This window comes from Mustela putorius, unplaced genomic scaffold (genome assembly GCF_011764305.1).
Source record: "Mustela putorius furo isolate JIRA1106 unplaced genomic scaffold, ASM1176430v1.1 tig00003867_pilon_pilon_pilon, whole genome shotgun sequence".
NCBI lineage: Eukaryota > Metazoa > Chordata > Mammalia > Carnivora > Mustelidae > Mustela > Mustela putorius.
The window spans coordinates 30,356,249-30,376,772 of NW_025422019.1; the positions used below are offsets into that span (position 1 = coordinate 30,356,249).

Sequence of the window (20,524 nt, forward strand, 5' to 3'; positions counted from 1 at the left end):
TCTGCCATTTTGCTAGCTTTTGAGCCACCCAGGCACCCCCTCCTTTGTTTTTGAAATTTATTTCACTGGGTCTAGAATTTGGGGTTGACAGTTTATTTTTTCTTTCAGCACCTTAAAGACACTGCTTTATTGACTTCTTACTTGCATGCTACTGACAAGATATCTTCTACAATCCTTATCTTCTTTTATATTTAGTGTTTTATTTTTCTACCACTACTGTCAAGATTCTTTTTGTTGGGGCACCTGGGTGGCTCAGTGGATTAAGCCTCTGCCTTTGGCTCAGGTCATGATCTCAGGATCCTGGGATTGAGCCCCACATTGGGCTCTCTGTTCAGTGGGTAGCCTGTTCCCCAACCCCCAGCTTACCTCTCTGCCTACTTGTGATCTCTGTCTGTCAAATAAATAAAGTCTTTTTTTTTTTAAAGATTCTTTTTGCCTTCGATATCAGCTTTTTTAATATGCTGTACCTCTGGGTGCATGTGCGTGTGTGCCTACACATGTGTACATATATGTACATTCTTGCACATCCTGCCTGATGTTCTTGAGCTTCTTGGATCTGTGGTTTGGTGTCTGTAATTAATTTTAGAAAATTCCCAACAATTATTTCTTCAGATATTTCCTCTGCTCCATTTTCTTCTCTCCTTCTGTAATTTGATTTACACCTAGTTTAGAACATTTGACTTATTCCAGAGCTGTTGAACAGAGCTTTGTTTTGTTTCATTCTTCTTTTTCTTGTTTCTTGTTTTAGTGTGGGCAATTCTGTTGACCTACTGTCAAGTTCACTGACTCTTTCCTTGGCTGTGTCAAATCTGTGGAAGAATGTTGAAAGCTGTCTCCATTTCTGTTACTGTTTTTAGCCTTTCAAGTTTGTTTTTCATTTTATTCTCCCTCACAAATCCTATCTGTATATTTAAAGCAGGTTTCTTGTAGACCTATCTTTCTAGTAAAGTTAAGCATTTGATCTTTCATGTTGTCCATTCTTTCTGTTAGGATCTTTTACAATTAATTACGGTTGTTTAAAATTTAGTGTCTGATACCTTCAACATCTGTTTTATATTGGAGTTTGGTTCAGTTCATTGCCCTTTCTTGGCAGTCTTGTTTCTTTCTTGCTTTTTGTATGCCCTGTGTGTTTTGTGGAGCACTGGACATCTTGTGTAGGACACGAGAGACTGAGATAAATAGTTTTTATGTCTTGAAATGGTAGTGCCTTTCTATTTCTGCTAGACCTTTAGTGTGGGGTTGATCACTCTAATCAGGATTTGAACTGGATTTGAGGTTTGTTGTTGGTATGGTTATTCTCATTTCACCATACACTTCAAATTCCTCTTGTGATAGTCTGAGTTTGGAGCTGGTTGGCCAGAGGGGTCTTCCTAATGTCTGTCTCAGTGTCAGCCTTAGGTTTTCCTTTTGTGCTATACCTCCAAGTGGTCTGGCTCCATGCTCTGTCAACTTTTCCAGCAGTATTCTGTTGTTGTTCCTTACTTGATGCCTATTAGCCAGTGTCCAGGTGCATCAACTTCAGGTAAACAAGTACTTGTTTTCTCTCTTCCTGTAGGCGTCTGCTTCTCCTTAGATTTGGGGCTAGTTTATTTCCCTATGACCTCGGCTTTCCAGTGGATTCAAGAAAGTTCTGGACTTGCCATTTATCTGGCTTTTTATTTGTTGTGAGCATGGGAGTGATGCTCTCTTCAGCTCTCTGCATCCTGAGCAGAAATTAAAAGCCTTGATATGATGCTTTCTAACCATTTTTATGATGTTTATACAAATCCTGGGACTGTTTCCCTTCTCTCTGTGTTTTATACAGTGTCATTTATACATTTTTTTAAAAAAAGATTTTATTTGTTTATTTGATAGAGATCACAAGTAGGCAGAGAGGCAGGCAGAGAGAGAGAGGAGGAAGCAGGCTCCCTGCTGAGCAAAGAACCTGAGGTGGGGCTCTATCCCAGGACCCTGAGATTATGACCTGAGCCGAAAGCAGAGGCTTTAACCGTCTGAGCCACCCAAGCGCCCCTCATTTATACATTTTATACCTATAAATCAGTGGTTCTCAACTCCGGCCTGAAGAGCATTAAACAAAATACAAATTTTTAGTCCCAGTGTTTTAATTGATATATGTTGGGATCCAAGCATGGATATCTTTTAAGTACTCCCCAGGTAATTCTCATGTATATCTAGGTTGAGAACTGGGGTCTAAGTATCCCCTACAACTTCTTCTTTCACAGGGATGCTCATCCAGCATAAGCAACCAAATAAAATTTCAGGCTATATACATTTGCCCTTGTGACTCCATCAAATTATTTTCTCCTAATTGTGCCTTCAGTGATAGTTAATTGCCTGTGATACAGACTGATAGTCTCATAGAATGGGGAGGAAACAGTTCTTCTCATTTAACTTTCTGCTTAATGGATATCCTCCATGGCTGTCTATGGCTTTAGCACTGCTTGAAGTCTTTCAGGGGCTGGAAACTCTGCCACTCAAAACAGTAAACCTTAGTGTGAGATTGTGAGATTGTTAGAGGTGTTTTCCTTCTGTTGAATTGAAATAAATCCTTCTATAATCTCCCAAATAATTTGCCTGATCCACAGCCTTGCAGACTGTTTTGTAAACATCTGTTTTCATGACCCAGTATGTGTTCACTTGTGCACATACATGCACACACACACATTCATATCCACGATAGGCATTTTATGAAATAACATTTACTGTAAGTCTTGTACTTCTAATTTTATGACCCGCCAATGGGGTTTTTTTTTTTTTTTTTAATTAAAAAATTTTTTTTTTTCAGTATGGGAAGTGTTTCTGCAGCCCATCTTTCACTAGACAAGCTCTCATTCCCAAAGGTTTCAAGACAGCTCTCCTGGTACCTCAGCTCTGCTGCACCCAGCGTGATGCTGCTTCCTTCAGCTGTGTTTCAGCTAACCCCCTGCTCTGGGCAGTGTCACGCATTAGTTGGGCTGCACTGTGTGGTGTCCTCTGCAAATCAGTGGCTGAGTTCAGAAACCAGGGCTTCTCAGGGGGGCATATATGTTCAGAGTAGAAAAAGGGAGGGCTCCTTGTCTTTTTCTAGACACTATTTCTAGTCATGTGGCCCAAATTCAGTGGGATGTAAATTGCAGCCATCTCTTGAGGAACATTGTTGATGGCTTTGTAATTGTTATGTGTCCTCCCACTTTTCCCATATTAATAATGCATTATCCTAATTAGCTATGTGTGCATCTTTATTTTCTGAAAGACTGTGAACTCCTTTGAGATCAGGAAAAATATTTCATTCTTCCTGGCCGTAGTGATCACACTAACAAAATTAGTCTGTTGAAAAAAATTTAAAAAACTACATTCCTGGTCAAGTAAACTTTGGCCTTTTAGCATTATTGCCTTGCTGACAATTGTGCTATCAACCTTATTTGCTTATCACCATGTATTTACTTTGGGAAATAGACAAACTGGGTAATTTAGTTGAACCCGTCACCTCAATACTCACGCATAAAACACTGTGGTAGGTGCTCGGTGAGATGCCTAATATTTTACAGTCTACAACCTGACTGGGGTCATATGACATGCGAGGCTCATGTCAGTGAGTCGTGTGGTGGGTGAGTGCTCTCAGAAGTCACGGAGGAAAGGAAGGCCACATGGGTGGTCAGGAAAGACTTGGTTCCAGCCTTGAAGCATCAGACACATGGAGTGAAAGGTGTTTTGGGGTGAAGGGATTTGGAGGGACAAGTAAGCTATTTTAGCATCCCCCAGGCTCTACAGAATCTCTGCTGTCTCTGGGAGTGGCTTGGATCCATCAGATCTGAAAGAAACTGCAGGTAAGATATAGAAGAAAATCTAAATTATTTGTAGCAAGGATTGACATCCACAGAAGGTCATAGGCACAGCTCCCCTCATCCCCACCCTTCATCTCAGCCTCAGAGGCTCTGACTCTGACCTATGTGGTTTGTGTGTATTTCTGGAAGCTACTTCTTGTCATAGCAAGGTTCAGCTTTCCAGCAGTTTCAGGGCTGGTAGCGTTAGTGCCAGGTTGCAAAGTGCCTCTTTTTAGAGCGACTGTCTATAGCCACTGACCTAACTTTTTCTCTGCTTCCTCTTATCCAAGACTCTTACGCATATGTATTATTAAGAAATGTACATTCTCCAGGTGCCTGGGTGGTTCAGTTGGTTAAGACTTTGACTCCTGTCATGATCTCAGGGTCCTGGGATTGAGCCCTGCATCAGCTTCCCTGCTCAGCAAGGAGGCTGCTTCTCCCTCTGCCTGCCGTTCCTCCTGCTTGTGCCTTCTTTCTCTATGTCAGATAAAAAAATTAAATTTAATTAAAAAGAAAAGACATGTACATTCTCAAACTATGCTACATCTACCACTCTTCAAGATCGACTTCATCTATGGGACCGTCTTCTGAGTATCCTTGTTCAGAGTAAAATGGTGACACCATCAAAATGTGGCATAAAAGCCAGATATTAACATCATCAGTTTCTTACTGGAAACATTCGTTTGGGGACTCTCTTAACTGTGGTGAAAAATAAGGATGGTAGTACATTATGAAAAAGGCACTGTGTGTGTGTTAGTTATCCTTTAGCAAGGGGTGGGGACTACAGTTCTTAAACATTAACAGTAAGGGAACAAAAGTGAGGGCTATGAGTCAGCACCTGCTATGCTGCGCTACAGGGTGGCTATTTGTATTATGAAGCAGTGCACATGCGCTTCTCTTAGGGTCTAGTGCCAGAATGGTAGTTTATTTCCTGGGAAGAACTGAGAAATAAAATAGTACAGATCTAGATAATTCTTCCTATTTCTCTTTTTGCCTTGGCAGCCAGGAAGCCCAGAGCTAAATGTAAAAATACTCAACCATGTGATAACTTTATTTCAAATTCTAAATATAGAGACATCCTATATTAAACTATATGATTTCACCTTTTTTTTTTTAAGATTTTATTTTACTTATTTGACAGAGACAGACACAGTGAGAGAAGGAACACAAACAGGGAGAGTGGGAGAGGGAGAAGCAGGCCCCCCATGAAGCAGGGAGCCAGATGCAGGACTTGATCCCAGGACCCTGGGGTTGTGGCCTGAGCCAAAGGCAGATGCTTAATGACTGAGTCACCCAGGAGTCCCTGATTTCACCTTTTTAGAAAGGGTAGCTGTTGCTTTTTCCTTATTACCAGGGTGATACAAGTTTATTATAGAAAATGTGGAAAATAATAGATTGCCCCACCAATCAGATCTTTTCTCACATCACCCAGAGATAGTTGCTGTTTGAACCATTCTCATTTCTTCTAAGCATGCATGTCTTTATATGTGTGTGTATGTTATGTAAATGTATTTATAAAAATGAAATGATACCTTTCACTCTGTACTAAAACTATTTATTTTTAAGATTTTATTTATTTATTTGACAGAATGAGAGAGAGAGAGATCATAAGCTGGCAGAGAGGCAGGCAGAGAGATGGGGGTGGGGCGGGGGGAGCAGGCTCCCTGCTGAGCAGAGAGCCCGACTCAGGGCTCGATCCCAAGACCCCAAGACCATGACCTGAGCCGAAGGCAGAGGCTTAACCCACTGAGCCACCCAGGCTCCCTTGTACTAAAACTATTTTTTAGCTTAACCTTTATAATCATTTTCGATGTTGCCATATACTCCTGTGCAACATTAGTTTTAATGGCTAGTATATTTCATCATGAGGCTGTATCTTGCACGTTTCATTTGAACTAGGCTTTTTGCTATTATAAACAACTCTGTCATGTACCTTCTTGGAGCTAAATCTCTGAGCAGATCCATAATTATTTCCTTAGAATAGAATTTCTAGAAGTGACATAAATACTTAAAATAATTAATACTTTTAGGCTCTAGATTTATATTTCGGTGTTGCTTTCAGAAGACATGAACTACTCTATTTTATCACCTAGGCTTTTATTTATTTTTTATTATTTATTTGTCAGAGAGAGAAGGAGGGGAGCAGAGAATGCACACAAGCAGGGGGAGTGGTAGAGGGTGAGGGAGAAGCAGGCTCCCCACTGAGCAGAGAGCCTGATTCCTGGCTCAAATCCAACCCCAGCCACTGAGATCATGGCCTGAGCCGGAAGTCAGACACTTAACCAACTAAGCCACCTAGGCACCCCCAGAAACAGTGTTTCTGTCACTCTGGTAATCTATCAAAAGCATGTAACAATCTGAGAAAGGTTTGTTTTTGAAAAAACCCGCTGCATTTGGGGTAAGAGCAGTAGGAGTCTCTAGTGTTCTTGCCTGGGGCAGGCCCAATCTCTTCTCCACTCCCAGCTCAGGGGACTCAGAGGTGTTGGCTCAGCAAGGGAGGCCATGTGGACCAGCCCCGGTGCTGCCAGAATCAAAGGCACTCACCAGTTTGCGCTGGGGAGCCATGTGTGCACCTTCAGGGTATTTCCAATATTCCGATCTTATAAACTACATGGCAAGCAATCTTTAAAACTGAAGTGGTGGTATTAATAATTACTTAGATTCTTAGAATTTGAATTATGGGAGCAAATTGGATCCCTGTTTCTAAAACTGTTCTACCAGTGAACATTTTCACCAGCAATATACAAGTAGCTCACCATGATTGTTATCTTTAAATTGAGATAAACACGCATGCCATAAAATTTATACTGTTAAAATATGCAATTCGGTGGTTTTTAGTATGTTCACTAAGTTATGAATTATCATCATTATTATGTAATTCCAAAATGTTTTCAAAACTTTGCGAGGAAATCTCATATTCATTAGTAATCATTCCCTGTTGCCTCCTTCTCTCGGCCCCCAGCAGCCACGAATTTACTTTCTGTGGTTTTGCCTGCTCTGGACATTTCGTATAAATGGAATCATTCAGTATGTGACCTTTTGTGTCTACTTTCTTTTACTTAATGCAATGTTTTCAAGATTTTAAGGTTAATAATGTTTTTAAGGTTATAGCATAAATCAGTCCTTCATTCTTTTCCATGGCTGAAAAATACTCTGTAGTATGGATATAGCCCATTCTGTTAATCTGTTCATCTTCATGGAGGTTTGGGTAGTTTCCATTTTTTGGACTATTATGAATAATGCTTCTGTGAACAATCATGTTCAAGTTTTTGTGTGCAGTTGTGTTTTCAGGTCTCTGAAGGTATATACCTACATGTGGAGTTGCTGGGTTGTGTGGTTATTCTCTTTAATTTTTTGAGGAACTGCCACACTGTTTCCAAAGCTGCTGTACCATTTTGCATTCCTACCAGCAATGTTGTGAGGGTTCCAATTTCTCCACATCCTCACCAACACTTTCATTATCTGTCTTTATGCTTATGGCCATCTTAGTGGGTACGAAGTGGTATGTCTTTGTGGTTCTAGTTTGCATTTTCCTAATAAGTTATGGTGTTGATTGTGCTTATTGCCCATTTGTATATCTTCTTTTTATTTATTTATTTATTATTTATTTTTAAAAAGATTTTATTTATTTATTTGACAGAGAGAAATCACAAGCAGGCAGAGAGGCAGGCAGAGAGAGAGAGAGAAGAGAGAGAGGAGGAAGCAGGCTCCCCGCTGAGCAGAGAGCCCGATGCGGGACTCGATCCCAGGACCCCGAGATCATGACCTGAGCCGAAGGCAGCGGCTCAACCCACTGAGCCACCCAGGCGCCCCCATTTGTATATCTTCTTTGGAGAAATGTTTACTAAGATCCTATGCCAACTTGAAATCAGGTTGTTTGTCTTTTTATTGTAAAGTTGTAAGAATTCTTTATATATTCTGGGTACTAGACCCTTATCAGATATATGATATGCAAATATGTTTTCTCATTCTATAGGTTGTCTTTTCATTCCCTTGAAAGTATCCTTTGAAATACAAAAGTCTTAGTTTTGGTAACATCCCTTTTTTTTTCTTTTTTCACTTGTGCTTTTGGTGCCATACTTAAGAAACCATAGCCTAATCCAAAATTATAAAGGTTTAAACCTATATCTTCTTCTAAGAGTTTTACAGTTTTAGCTTTTCCATTTAGATATTTGATCTGAGTTCATCTTTATATATGGTGTGAGTTAGAGATCCAAATTTATTCTTTTGCTTGTTCTGGCAACATTTGTTGAAGAGTATTCTTTCCCCATTGATTGTCATAACTTGTCAAAAATCAGCTGACAATAAATATATAATTTCCTTCTGTATTGTCAATTATATTCTATTGATCTATAGGTCTGTCCTTATGCCAGTATTACACAATCTTGATTAATGTTGCTTTGTACCAATTTTGTGATTGGAAAGTATAAGTTTTCCAACTTAGTCTTCTTTTGCCTATTCTGGGTCCTTTATATCTTCATACGAATTTTAAGATTAATTTGTTAATTCTGCAAAAAGCCAGCTGGGATTTGATAAGGATTACATTAATCTATAGATCAGTTTGAAGATTATTGCCATTTTAACAATATTAAGTTTTTTAATAATGAACATGGAATATTTTCCCAGTTGTTTAGGTCTTCTTTAATTTCTTTCAGTGGTGTTTGGTAAGTCTTGTATTTCTTTTGTTAACTTTATTACTGAGCATTTAATTTTTCTGGTGTAATTGTCTTAATTTCATTTTTAAGTTGTTTGTTGTGTATGCTTATGTATAGCACATAAAAATGCAGTCAATTCTCATGTTTTGATCATGTATCCTGAAACCTTGCTGAACCTGGTGACTAGCTCTAATAGTGTTTTAGTGAATTCATTTGGATTTTCTAGAGAAGATAATATCATCTGCAAAGAGAGATAGTTTTACTTCTTTCCAATACCGATGCTTTAAATTTCTTTTTCTTGCCCAGTTTTCTTGGCTAGAAGCAACAATACAACATTGATTAGAAGTGGTAAGCTCAGACATTCTTGTTCCTATGTTAAGTTCTGGACTAACAAGGTGGCCAATATTATTTATGATACTTTTTGGTGACCTCTTTCATACTCTAAGAATCTGAGTAATGGAGTAGGAGTTGCTGATTGGTTTCTCCCAGGGAAGGAACAAACAAAACTTCCCTTTTGCCTGGGCATCTGAAGGTTTGGCCTCATAGTTAATAGGGGGAGAAAGTATTTAAAAAAATTTTTTTTAAGTTTTTATTTATTTGACAGACAGAGATCACAAGTAGGCAGAGAGGCAGGCAGAGAGAGAAAGGAGGAAGCAGGCTCCCCGCAGAACAGACAGCCCGATGCGGGGCTCGATCCCAGGACCCTGAGCTCATGATCTGATCTGAAGGCAGAGGCTTTAACCCACTGAGCCAGCCAGGTGCCCCGGAAAAATGTATTTTAATTGAAGAATCTACTTATGTGACATCTAGGTGCCAAGAACTTTGATTAATGCTTTCTAGGATATAAGCCTTCATTACTTAAAAATAAAACTTAAATTTTCCCTACTAGTTTTTCATTCTGCCTTTCCATATTTGGCTGCCCAGTATATGCTTCAGGTACTGTGCTGGGATCACAAAGATGAATTAAACACACACTGTGTCTTCAGGGTGCTCACGGAGAAGTGTTGGGGGAGACAGATAGGAAAAAGGATGTTAAATATTCTAGCAAGTGGTTCCCATGCAGGGTAACCTGTCAGAAGGAAACAGGTAAGAGATGTGGGTTTCCCCCTTGGGGGTTTTTGGTCTCAGTTTGATGATGGAACATTCAGTTTTCACTCCATAGAATCAAGGAATTTTAGGACTGGAGGCTCGGGAAATCCTCTTATGCAGCTCCACATTTTTCAATAGGAGTAACCTCTTACCTTGTTCAACAGTTGCTCTTCTCTTTCATCAGCAGTTCTTTCTCTGAAATGTTTTATCTCTCCTCTCTCTCTCTCTCTCTCTCTCTCTCTCACACACACACACACACACACACCCCGTCATACAACATTTTCTCTAGGGAGGTAATCTATGTTTAGCCCACTTCTTGGCTTTATTTTTTGTGTCTGGTAGTATCACACCAGGCTCAGTGCCCCTCTTCAGTATGACTCCATCCAGGAGTCCTGCTTTCTCAAGACTACTTGGCTTTGTCCTTTCTGTGGGTCCTATGACATGGACCTGAGAAGGATGGAGATGTTACCCAGCTCCACACCCCCATTACCCGGAAAGCTTGCAGGGGGCCTCCTGCTCTGTTTCATTGTACTTTGAATTTCCTTGGAAAGAGCATATTCCCTTTTAATCTTGTCCGTTCAGGAGATTCACTAGGATGCATATAAAGTCCTACCTGTATGCTTGCTGTGAAGTCATCTTTCCGGAAAAGAATGAAAGTGGTATTAGCAAAAGCGATGAAATAGGCACACACCTTAACAAAGTTTTACAGTTTTTATTTTATAAGTCACGTCTGAATTGCATGGTACATATGCTTCCATTTTTATTTTGCTCTTTAAAAATAAACCTTTTATTCCAGCTTTATTATTTATTATTACAATTAAAATAACATCAGGTTACTTTTTATCATTCCACTGGTAAAATGGAATGGAAACCTTATTGTCTTAAGCTACAAAAGAAAATGAATCGACCCCACAAACCTTTCAAGTTTAATTACCTTTTAAACAAATATGAAGTTCTCGTTTCCTTTTTTCTGTTTTATTACAATGCATTTTTTTCTTTTGATTACGTGAGGGGCTGAGATAAGGATGCAGAGCCGCTTTCTGGTTCACACAGTTTACTGCATACGACACGGCAGCCAATTCAATCAGAAGGGAAATAGGAAAATAACTACTCTATTTGTGCCTTGTAAGCGCTTTGTACAGTCCCCTCCAGTCCCTACGATTAAATGTTGGCTTCTCTCCTTGCAGGCTTCTAAAATGAAATTAGAAAGTGGTGCAAGCAGCATTTTAAAGTCAGGCGCAAACAGTGTGTAGGGGCAAACGTAGCCAATCGAAGAATCCCAGCATGGCAGGCAGTCATTTGATTCAGTGCTGAGGGAATACAGCAGAAAAGGAGAGCAGGTGGCAATGGGTCCTGAGAAGGTTCCAGGTCATGGAAAAGCCTCTGAGGATTCGTCTCTGTTGGGAGCCAATTGGGGTGGGAAGAGGAGGAGGGCGTGGATGGGTGTTTAGGGCGGAGCTTTCCCTGGTGTGTGTGATAAATGCACCCGTAAAACATACTGTCATCAAGTTACCCTTTACCTCCGTCTGAGCGCTAGGGTGGCTCTGGGACTTGCTAATGGGGAAGGGGGGAGGTTAGGGTGTAGAGGGCTCCTTCTAGAAAGGGGAGTGGCACTGTGTAGAGGAATGAGTGGTTGGACTGCCATTTAGGACCTGAGTCCTGTTCTTAGTGCTTCTGCCTTCAGGCTGTGTGACCTTGGATGAGGTCACCTCACCCCCCTCTGAACTGTGGCTTCTATACTGCAGGAGGTGGATTTGGCATTTGCCTGTGATGCCCAACCCAAATCCCCAAGCCTCCACTGAGTCATCTCAGAGGCTGTCCCTGCACCAACCGTTGGGATTCCTGGCCCCTGCTTCCCAAAGGGAGCAGCCTCAGTTTCCCCTCTCCTATTTATGCTTTTGGAAGCTGTTGCTTGAACCACCAAGTGGTCCCTAGAAAATGTCTGAAAACTCCTAAATGGCCTGATTTCAAAGATCTTCTGGTTCTCACATTCCAGGCATCTGTAACTCTGACATCCAGCCCCAGGTGCAGGGGACAGGGATCCGGACACACCCATTACTTGGGCGTCTCCCACCTTTCTCAGGAGACGCCAGCAACAGAAAGGAAACACCAATCTTCAGGGACAGTGAAGCTGCGGTGGGGAGAGGGGTCTGTGCCTGTAGGATTTCAGCTTCAGGCTCCAGGAGCAGACCATGTCACCCCTATTGACAGAGATGCCCTGCAGCTCCAAGATTAGGGTACGGCTCCTGCACATGGTCTGGGAGACCTGTGATTTTGAGGACAGCCGTCAGGTCCATCTTGTGGCCCTTGTCAGCTCTCCACAGGGGCTGTCGAGTGGCCCAGCCCTGAACTTTTACTGGGTGCCCCTGAGGCTAAGGAATAAATCACCTTGTCAGCGGCAAGTTACCATTCTGAGAGCCAGGCTCTCCCAGGGCCCACTTGCTGGTTCGGATTAAATAAGCGTTTTCTCCCCACATCAAGTCATCCCCTCTCTGTGCCCTGTCTTGGGAGTCTTTTACTTTTGCTCCTTAAGAATGTGCCTTCCTCTGCCACCAACTTCCCTCCATCTCTTTGGAAGTCAGAGCGCGCGTACTTTTGTGTTACCAGGAGTGAACAGTGAGGGAGTTAGCCTTCCATTTCCCTCGGTTTCAAGCAAATATTGTGCCTTTTGTTACTTGTCCTGAGTCGCTCTGGTGAACACATAAGCCTGGGAGGAAAGGTTTGGCAGAGGAAGCCGTCATGAAAGAACTATTTTAATTGAAGAACATATAGCTGGAGACCCAGGGGTGTTAGGCAGTTTAATTAATGTTTATTAGAAATGAAGACTTGCTATTTAGAAATGAAAACTTAAACCTCCTGTCTCCGTATCCATTTCTCCCTTGTGTCACTGCTCCTTTTGCCAGCTTTTTAATTTAGTCAGCTTTTATTGAGTTCCCAAGATGAAACTGGGTACCTTGTTACATACTGAGCTCACAGAGATGAGTATGACCTAGGTCTTGCCTTTAAGGTGCTCATGCATGGCCAGGCTGTGGAAAGGGCTAAGTTGATGGTAATAGCGCAAAGTGGTCCGTGCTTTTTTGGAAAAGGTCTTGGAAGTTGAGAGAACAGCCAGGATGACCAACCATGTGCCCTTGGCTGGGGACAGGAAGTAGTTTCCGCAGGAGGAACCCGGGACCTGTGTCCTAGAGAATGACCTTGAGGTGGTCAGAAAGGACGGGGAGGGCATTCTGGGCAGAGGAAGTGGTGGGTCCAAGGTGTGAGGGAGTTGCGGAGTTTGGTGAAGTGTAGGGGCTCAGTGTGCTTGGGGTAGACCTTGAGGAGGAGCGAGGGGGAGAGGGAGCAGGAGCCCGGATGGGATAAGCAGGGACCCGGCTGTGAAGGACCTGGAATATTTTACCAGTATACTTGTCAGTTTGGATTTCACCCCAGGGTATGAGAGGCCACAGATTTGAGGCAGCTTGGGACAGAGGGTTTGCCAGGCTGTTTAGCGTGGCAGTTACAGGCAAGGGCTCTGGATGCCAGTGGCTGGTGACTGGTGACTGGGGTTCGGTCCTGCTTTACCACCTTCCCTGTGTGGGTAGGTTACTTAACTGTGTCTCTGTTGCCTCATCTTTTTAAAATAGGGATGAAGGGGACGCCTGGGTGGCTCAGTTGGTTAAGCAGCTGCCTTCGGCTCAGGTCATGATCCCAGCGTCCTGGGATTGAGTCCCACATCAGGCTCCTTGCTCCGCAGGGAGCCTGCTTCTCCCTCTGCCTCTGCCTGCCATTCTGTCTGCCTGTGCTCGCTCTCTCCCCCTCTCTCTCTCTGATAAATAAATAAAATCTTTAAAAAAAAAAAAATAGGGATGAAGGGACGCCTGGGTGGCTCAGTTGGTTAAGCAGCTGCCTTCGGCTCAGGTCATGATCCCAGCGTCCTGGGATCGAGTCCCACATCAGGCTCCTTGCTCCGCAGGGAGCCTGCTTCTCCCTCTGACTCTGCCTTCCACTCTGTCTGCCTGTGCTCGCTCTCACTCTCTCTCTCTTACAAATAAATAAATAAAATCTTTAAAAAAAAAAATAAATAAAATAGGGATGAAAATCCTATCTGTCTTCAAGGGTCCTTGTGAGGAATGAATAAGTAAATAAATTACCTAAAGCTCTTACAAAAACGGGTGCATAGGAAGCACTTGTTAAAATTTAGTTATCTTTTTTTTTGGGATGCGGCCTATTGTGCCTTCCACGAGCAGTCTCCTTAGACCGCGTATCAGTTAGGTGTTCTGTAATAATGCCAGATAAAAAATACTCTAGAACCCAGTGGCTCAGAACAACACTTACTTATTAAAGCTCTTGCAGTTGCGGTTGGCTCCGGGGTTTGGCTGGAATCCACTGGTCTTGACGGAGCCGCCGTGCTTCCAGCTGGGACCCAGCTGGGAATGCAGGTTGGGTTTTCGTCTGCTTCAGGTGGGATCCAAGCTGAGGGCAGCAGCCACTTGGGGCGGCCCTTCCCAAGGCCGTGGCAGAGCCGGCAGGGGTAGAAGGAAACCTGCAAGGCTTCTTACTGCCTAGATTCCTTCCAGCCAAAGCCATTCCCACGCCAAGCCTCAAATTCAGAGGCAAGGGATGATTTGATCCCCATCCGTGGGAGGAGCTGCGAGGGCACTTGGCGAAGGGCATGAACACGGGAAGGGCTGAAGGATTGGGGCCAACAACGTGAGGCCCCAGGGGCTGCTCCGGTGCCTCCTACAATCGCAGGTTCCACGAGGGAGCTCCATGAGGGGCAGAGTTTACCCTCAACGCGGGCAAATCTGAACCCCGGGGACCTGGCTTCAATTAGTGCCTTTCCTGCGCTTGTCCCAATGCCCACCTCCAGGCCTTGCGAATGTGTTCTTTGTCCTGAGTCATCGGAGGAGACCACACCTTTTAGGGGTAAGTGTACTGGTGTGGGTTTGACTGTGGACTCTGTGGAATGAAATGGGGATGATAATATTCTCTCATGAAACCCACCAGAAAGGGTGCAGAGGAGCCGAGGAAAGCTTGCCGCCTCTCTCAGACTTCCCCAGGCCGCAGTGCTCTTCTCGAGCATGGTTTGTGGCAGATGTGAACAGCTATGATAAGACTTCCAGTGTAAGCCCAAGAATCAACTGTGTGTTTGTTTATATGTGTTTTCAGATATCTCTCTGGATACAGTGGAAGGAATCGTATCTTTTCCTGGGTTCCCTGACATTTGCTTTCCATTCCCTGGGAACGTCCTGGGAGGCGTGCCTGCCTCTTCAGTGGAAACCCCTAGGCGAATGTTGGGAGAGGCAGCCTGGTTAGTATTTATGGGTGCGTAACTCTACCTTGTTCTCCCAACTCCTCAGGAGCAGGATAGGGACAGGGATGGGAGGAGTCAAATACAGCTGCTTTGCCAACATGTAAGATAATCTCTCTTGCTCCTCCTGGGCCTCTTTTTGCTCCACGACAAACGCATCCATTCTTCTCAAACAGAAAAGAGAGAAGCAGGGACAGGGAGATGTTCTTATAGGTTACACTTCTCTGTTTTATGTGTGAGAATCCAAGTATATTATGAACTTAAATAACAAACTTCTCAATATGCTAGTCATTTCTTTGATTAAAAAATTAAGCAAGATTTCTAAAATTACACTTAAGTATAATATTAAGTTGGGCAATTTTTTAAGATAGGGGTTGGAGGTATATTCCAGAATTTTCTGGTAATGGAAATAACAAGTTGAAACATTTAGCAGTGTGACTGACCTATATAAAGTGCTCAGTAAATTGTAGCACTGATGATGACGATGATGATGATAGTGCCTAGAGAACTTGTCCATTAATGGGTGGAAAGGATTACAAACAGAGGTTACAAGGCTGAGTTCTCTCATCAGCTGCCTTGCTCCAGAGGAACCTCACAGACAGTCTTTCTCTATGTGGAAAAACAACAGGCAAGTGAACCCAGAAAAGCTCAGGTTTGAAAACCAAGCCAAGTGTATACTTTGGAAGTTACATTTTTTTTTTTTTCTTAAAGTGGTTGCTTCTAGAAGGCACAATTCAAAATCGTCGCTGCAAGAACAGACATGCTGAAATCCTAATGGTGCAATTCTATTTTGTTGAGTCAAAAAAATAAGGCTGGATAATGACGAGTCGTAGCTATGCAAATGAACAGAAAGATCATCATGTCTTGTGCTTCAGGGTGTGAGTTGATGGCAAAAATCTGTCCATGTTACTTAGGAGGAGAGATGAATTCAGATGAAAACATTTAGTGAGCTATCTATACGTGTGTACACACACATACACATATACATATGTGTGTGCGTGTGTGTGTACGTATGTTTAGATAATTTTTTTTCTTTAAGCATCATTTATGGCGGAACTGCTTAAATGTTGATTTGCTGGCAGGCTTTACTGGGTGTCTGTTGTGGGCAAGGCTCAGCAAATGTGCCTGTCCGTCCATCTGTCTGTCCTTCCTTCCTTCCTTTCTTCCCTAACAAGCACAGCCTTTGCTTTCCAGGAGCTTATACCATTTTTTTTTTAAGATTTTATTTATTTATTAGACAGACAGAGATCACAAGTAGGCAGAGAGAGAGAGGGGGAAGCAGGCTCCCCGCTGAGCAGAAAGCCCAATCCCAGGACCCTGGGATCACGACCTGAGCCGAAGGCAGAGGCTTTAGCCCACTGAGCCACCCAGGCGCCCCCAGGAGCTTATATCTTAATGGGAATGGGAAGATGCAGACATTAGAAATGGAAAGAACAATTCTAAATTTATATAGTACATATTATATAGTACATATTGTGTACAGGTTTCTAATATATCTGGAGGAAAAATCCATAGAGTGAAAATGACAGTTCTAAATCTTGACTAAATTAAGCAATGAATTCTTCAGCTTCTTTTTGGTGTTTTCAGGCCAAGGGCCATTATTGGGTTTGGAATAATATTGCTTGCCGCCCAGGAAGTTGCCCATCCCCAAATAAGCAGGGAGGCCAAACAGCAATTGGTGACTTAGCCACCATATACTTATATGACCTCCAAATACATTCTCAAAGCTTTCAAATGAATGGGAAGAATTGATTTTAAGTAGGAATTATTGCTTAGCTGACTGATGCCTGAAATGAGGGCAAAGTGGCTTGATCATTTGATTTGTTTATAATCTCTTACTGGGATTTCTTATGAGACTATTATGTATATTTGGGTTTTTACTTTGAGGTTTTTATACTTTTTATTTAGAAAATGAATGGGAATAACTTCCTAACTACATCTAATGCCAATGTGCTAACGTTTTCAAAATAAGTCAATGAGGAAGAATTACTTAATAGATTATTTAATAAATGCTTTTCACATAAGAAGATATCACTTCCGACGCCACCAAACATACCATGTCTTACGAATAAACTCTATAGAGAGCTGAATATTGCAAATCAAATTATAGAAAAACTAGCAGAAAATATTAGGTCTGCATAGAAATGACAATTTTCATGTCTTTACTGCAAGAGAAGCAACCAGTGAAGAAAAAACAAATAGATTTGAATATATAAAAACTTAGAACTTACATATAAATGAAGAGACAATGGACTGGGAAAATTTGCATTAAATTTGTGACACATAAGTGATTAAAATGCGTTATAACTTGTATATATAGCTTACTCAAATACTTAATTAAGAAAAGGACTGGGGACCTAATAGATGTAAAATATAATTTATTGAGTATTTTTTATGCCCGGATAGATTTACAAAATCAGATTATACTGATTGTTTTAGCTACAGAATATTTTGTAACCAGCTTTTCTCACATGCTCAGACTAATTAACCTTCTAAAACATGGCTTTCAGCAGTAGCAAATTATTTCATTGGAAAGGAAGAACGGCCCAAATTTACTTAACTAAGTCTTTGGTGCTGGATGTTAAGGCTATGGACATATCACTCAAGGTGGTTTTCCTAGTATCTCTTCTACTTGTGAAGCCATGGCCTGTTGTTAGAGCTATGATTCTGGAAAAATACATCTCAGTGAATGAAACAGTGATTTACGAAGAAGCACATTCAATACTATTTTTACCAATAATTTTATAGGTAGCATCTGTCACCAAAACCTGTTTTAGCAGAAGAGGAAATAGCCTTTGAGATCCCAGGCTTTTCACAACTTTCCACAGCATGTCAGCATATTTACTGAAGGCCTTCGTAAAAGAGACACGTTAATCATCATCCCTGAGAGCTTCTCTAGGGTAGTGATGACTGTAGTATTCTGTGAGGGTGCTTTGTCAAGCACGTCATTCCCTTATCTTGTTTTTATAGCAGAGGAAATAAAGGCACTAGAGAAATATCTTTGAGGTCACACAACCAGTTAACAGCAGATAAACATTAGAACCAGCAGCTCCAGAATTCCCACTGTGTGTAATTAGTTCCCTGCGGGCAGGAAATGACAGCATGGGGGGGTGAACGGCAACGTGGTGTTTGGGGAACGTGCAGGCTGCTGGGAATTCTCTGTGCTCCTCTGCATGGTGAATTAAGGCAGTTTCTTGCTGAGGTTCTCGCTGCATAGAACCTGGAGGCCTCTCAGCCAGGTGCCTTCTTCCTTAGGGTGAGAGGAGTCTGCACTGTCACCCTCTCCCCTTTGATGGGTTGTCGATGTGGAGGATATTGGGTGTGGGCCTGAGTCATTTCTCAGGCGTTGCCGTCTCTTCCAGTGGCAGCGTGGAGTTTGTGAGCATGGTTTTTGCTGTTAGCTCCTGATGGATCCTGAGGAGGCCGCAAGTATGAGGTTGGGAGTAAAAAGGCAGGCTCTGTTCTGACTCCTTTCAAGTTCCCCCCTTGGCCTGTGCACCGGGATGCTCTAGGGAAGCTTATGGAGGGCATGTTTGCCTTGTTTTGTGTCCTTATGAGTGATAGATTCTGAATTTGTGGGTTGCCTCCTATTCCTAGGCATCTGACAAAATCATGTGGGAAATGATGTGGTTGAAAACTGCCACCAAGAGATCGGTGTTTTGTGAATTCTAGGGCGTTCAGAGACTGTCTGCCAGAGGCTGGTTCCATTGGATGCTCCAGCAAACTCATTAGGTCCTGCAATCCTGACTGTCTTAATTGACAGCCCCCTTTTAAAGAACATAACAACTGTTTAATAACCAAGGGTTGACAAGAGAGAGGATCCTGTGCCTTTGCTTTAGAGCTTTGAAAGGTGGTGGAATTCTGAGTTCATTTGCTCTTTTGCCCTGTCTAGAATGAGCAGGGAATGCTTCCTGGGAGAACACAGGCTAGAGTCTACTCACTTCCCGTGGCTTCAAACGTGGCTACTCAAAGTGAGGTCTGCCTGTCGGTAGCACTGTATCACCTGAGAGCTTGTTAGAAGTGCCCCCTCTCAGACCACATCATCTGTGTTTTAACATACCCTCGAGGTGACCTAAGAACTTAAACAGAAGACATGCTCAAGTATGAAAAGTGCTGGTATAGAATGTATAAATTGTTGAACTGTGAAAGGTGGCTTACTCAGTGGTGAATGCTTTTCCCTGATCACATTTTCTGTTTATACGTTCTGATCCTTAATAAACATTTTTGTTCTTTAACACTTTAATAATTTGAATGTCTTTTTAAAATTTGCTCTTTCGGGCACCTGGGTGCTTCAGATGATTAAGCATCTGCCTTCAGCTCAGGTCATGGTCCCAGGGGCCTGGGCTCGAGCCCTACATCGTCTGTCTGGCTTCTGTACATCAGTTTTTAAAACCTCATGGGTTTTTTTCCCCCCTGATTGTAGACATTGTTATTATCCTTTTGGAAAATCAAGAAAACAGGAAAAAACTTTAAAACAGAGAACAGAAAGCATCCTCCATAAGCAGGTATTTGGGTTTTATGTAGAATTATAAAGCAGTATTTCACATGGTCTTTGTTTCTTTGGTTTTAGAGGATCTTCTGCGATAGTCGCTATCTTTAGTTCTCATGCTTATAGGTTCTGTTTATACACCTAATTTTTAAAAAAAATTTATATAACACAAACAGAATTCTGGTATAATCATTAGTATTTCCAATAGTTATTTTATGGTTAGAATGGAGAATTTGTTAACTCCCTTGTGCACTTGAAAAATCGACTACTCACCAGTAGGGCATATTTTACATTATTTATGAATCCTTTTTGATCAGAAACTTCTTGGTGGATAGAAAAATCTTTGCTTTTAAAGGGTGTGTGACTACCCTCCTCTCAACTTGCCTAATAGGTTGTCTTCTGGAGGGGAAAAGGAGGGACTGGTTAGATTCATGATCCCAAGAGAAAATCCTTTTTTTCCCCTTAGGTCAACTGGGTAGAAACTTCTAGATGATTGGGGAATACCACTGCAAGGAAACAGGTTTTTGTTACCTTGGCTCTTTGCTGAGAGTGGGAAAATGCGGGACAGAATGAATCTTTGTTCATATTTCTGCTTTTTTACGTCATTTGGGAGGAATTTGGCTTGTGGTTTTTAACATCTGTGGAATAATGGGCTTCAGCGTTGGAAGCAGGGTAGGGGACATCTGGTTGCCATTTTTCCCTGTAACATCTTTGCCATGCTTCGTTTGCCCTTGATAATGCAGAATATAGTCTGTCAAGTGAAGTATTCACTGCATTATTTGTGTCCATGGACTCCTTCCCCAAGTCTACTTGTGCTTTTTTTTTTCTTTTGAAGATTTTATTTATTTATTTGATAGAGACACAGCGAGAGAGGGAACACAAGCAGAGAGTAGTGGGAGAGAGAGAAGCAGGCTTCCCGCTGAGCAGAGAGCCTGATGGAGGGCTCGATCCTAGAACCCTGGGATCATGACCTGAGCCGAAGGCAGATGATTAACGACTGAGCCATCCTGGCGCCCCCCCAAGTCTACTTGTTCTAAAAGTACCAAGTAATACCCCTAAAAATTCTCTTGCTTCTCTGCCGGTGTGCGCTGTCCCAGATCATCTTTGCGCAACACTCATTTTTGCTCCTCTGGTCCATCCTTTTCTAAAGTTTTGGTCACTTCTTTCCTTGCAGTCCTTTATTCTGTAGATCACTTTA

General features: G+C 42.2%; 1 protein-coding gene across 4 annotated transcripts in view; it reads left to right on the plus strand.

Moving 5' to 3' along the window:
- LYPD6B (LY6/PLAUR domain containing 6B) overlaps positions 1–20,524 on the plus strand; it is a 179,658-nt gene that overhangs the window by 7,923 nt on the left and 151,211 nt on the right. Inside the window, exon 2 of one of the 4 annotated variants that reach the window (XM_045066480.1) lies at positions 14,696–14,837. The exons of the other annotated variants lie outside the window; for them this stretch is intronic. The gene's annotated coding sequence lies outside the window, so the exon portion shown is untranslated. The remainder of the gene's footprint in view (positions 1–14,695; positions 14,838–20,524) is intronic. 4 annotated transcript variants of the gene reach the window in all.